The following is a 3,084-nucleotide window of genomic DNA, read 5'->3' as shown; positions in this document are numbered from 1 at the left end:
AGTCCAATGCTAATTTTAATTAATTTTTTATTTCCTTGTGTGATCTAATATAAATGATGCATCCTTCTGGAGAATGATTCTGGTATTAATGTCATTTCTTAATGAAAAGGGATATATAATTTCAAAAACAATGTCTAATTATGGTGTTTATTTTCTCCTTGCGTGTACAGTTAACCATGTATTAAAAAAAAACAAAAAACATCCGGACTACCTTTATGTGTACTGTTGAAGCTGATTTTTCTGTTAGATGACTATTATAAACATTTGGATGTCTTTTGTTGTACTCTGCTACTAAAGTGTTGAAACTATCTGAGAGCTCTATTGTGTGTAATAACAGATGCAATTTAGAGAATATCTATATAGGCCAAATGTATGTTTTCATGTTTTATAAGCAGAAAATATATATTTTCTATAGTCTACTGCCAGTTCTCAAATTCAAATAAATTTTCCGCAAGCCTCTCTTGTGGTCGGTTGATATTGTTGTGACGGTAGCTGCAACACATTTTCACTGCTGCACACTGACATTTAAATGCGTTTTAACAACCGGGCTGCATCGTCACTGATGAAACAAAAAGCTGGAAGTGTTTCGTGTGAAGATGTATCAATTTTAAAAAGAATTGAAGGATTACTTTGTTTTATGCATTCCTTGGCTTTGGCTTTAGTGTTTTACATCCCTGCTCTCAACATCCACATCTTCATTTTTAAACTTACCAAAATCCACTTAATTTTCCAGCTGCAACCTTCCTGCACTTTCATGTCCCAGTCCGCTTCCTCCCTTCGCTCGAGTTTACTGTTCCTCAGCCAGCAGAGCTTCGTCCCTCAGGATTCTGTCCACTCTGACGTCCCCCCCCCCACCCTCCTCCTTCTCCTCTTCCTCTTCTGTCACTGCACATCTTTGCCCTCAGCAGGGTGGCTCCTGCCACAGTGGCCCTGCACCGGCCCCCTTGCTTTGAAGCCGTGCAGCTGTTTTCAAATCCGACCTCTCGGTTTTGATCCCCACTTTCCTCTTGGACGTGTCGTCCCCGTGGACACGTCATTCCTGCTGGTCTTTTGTGGCGGCCTTCATATTTTAGCCGTTTCATGTAGCGGAGGGTGTTGAGAGGCGCGCTTATTGGCGCTGCGGGACATTCTTGGACACGCTCTGGACTTCATGGTTTATTTTGGGATTCTGGATTCAGGGACAGTAGCGGTTGGATTTGCTCAGGTGATTAAATGGGAAGAGTTGAAATGAATGAATGGATGGAGGTTTGGTAGCGTCTGGTGATGTATGGCCAGATGCCAGAAAGCTTAGTTTTAAGCATACAAACTTGTTTATGCTGCATTTCGAAGGACCAGTGTTTATTTTGGAAATATTCTTGCCTCTCTTCTCCATTCATCCAGCATCTATCCCTGCTTATCCTTGTAGGAGTGTGAGGGACTGGTGCTTGTCTGAACTAGTCATGGATTCACCATGGACCGGTTGTCAGTCTTTAGATGTGTACTTTTTTTATTTTTGTGGAATCATAAAATACTTTATCATTCATCAAATTCTGGAGGAATTGTTCGTATCATGTTTAAAAATTTAATCTCAGCTTTGAATAAAACGCACATGTATCCAAAACAAAGAGGATCCATATTGGCCATTTAAAAATAAATAGCATTTATAGGTTAACCCAAACTGAGCTGGAAATAAAAGTTAACTACCAAGATTGTTTTTATCATTACATTTTAAGAGATTGTTTTTTGTTGCAGCTGTTTAAAAATGAAGGATTTTTTTTCCACTAGCTGCCATCCAAATGCATTTTATTCTTTTCAACTTTAAAAACAAAAGTAATTTGTGTATTTATATGAGAAGTAGGAAAGGTTAAATCTGTCAAATTGAATAAAAATAAGAAAATTGTTTTCTAAGTTATTTTTATATTGATATGGATGCTGAAGTGATACATAAATTATTTATATTAAAACAACTTTTGAACAAAGTTTTTTTGTTTCATTTTGCAGCTTTAATTCAGTTATGGATTTCACTTCCTCCTCCTCCATCGCTTTACACCGTTAAACATAAAAATGTTAGCTAGAAAAGAAAAAAAATGCTTTACATGAGGGTTTGCCTGGCATAAATCCGGAACAAATGAAACAAAAGTAAATTTTTAAAAAATCAATACATTCGGACTTAAAAATGTTCTTTATAAAGTAAAATATCAGTTTTCTAAATTGTACTCGGCAGCTCAATTAACTTAAATTTTTCACATTTCCTATTAAAGCGAGCTGATTTAAACTTTTTTTTTTTTTTTTTCATTTTTTAAATCCAGTATCCTTGTTGCGTAAGTGAAGGCGCACCTCCGCCTCCAGCAGGTGTCCGGTCCCGGACGCCCATCAGCACAGAGGGGGAGGTGTGGTGGTGTGGGCTGCAATGGGTCTCTTTAGGGAGAGGAGGCTGTGCGCCGCTCTCACCTTTGCAACAGATAAGCCGGAGCTGAGCATCCAGCGCAGTGTGGCTGCCACCTTAATCTGTTTTTAATGACACCGTGGAGGATCCGGGGAGGCTCTGCTCTGCTCTCCCCTCAGTAGGAGTGTGGTTTTCCCTGCAACTTTCAGAAACGATCTCTTTTTTTTTCTTCTTCTTTCTCCCTCCTCTGCACTTTCTCTTGAGTTTTTAAACAAAATGACTCCCCAAAACTACATCGTTAAAACCTGATCTTTTCAGATCACCTTAAATGTAAATATTCAATCAACTCCCAAGCGTTTTCTCACACACCCCCTGCCCCCCACCTCTCGCCCTTTATGAGCGTAAAATTTCGCCATTTATCCACAAACAAACGCTCCGCGTTAATAGGTTTCCCACCAGCGCTTTGAAATCCCCCCATTACCACATTCTTTGTGCAATAATTGTCAATCATCCACATTAAATTGATAGGCTTTAAATGGACAACAATAATGGCTCAAATTGTCTTACAATAGAGCAGCTAAGCGGGATGATTTGCTATTGCTGACATGCCCGCGGCTTTACCAGCTCCGCATAATGCCGCAGGTTAATGCATAAATAAGCAAATCAAATCCATGCGTTACCCCAATTCAACTCATTTAATTCCTCTTTAATAAAGAAGC

This window comes from Poecilia reticulata, linkage group LG12 (genome assembly GCF_000633615.1).
Source record: "Poecilia reticulata strain Guanapo linkage group LG12, Guppy_female_1.0+MT, whole genome shotgun sequence".
Classification (NCBI taxonomy): Eukaryota; Metazoa; Chordata; class Actinopteri; order Cyprinodontiformes; family Poeciliidae; genus Poecilia; species Poecilia reticulata.
The sequence above is the reverse complement of the archived record's forward strand: the minus strand, read 5'-3'. Positions refer to the sequence as shown.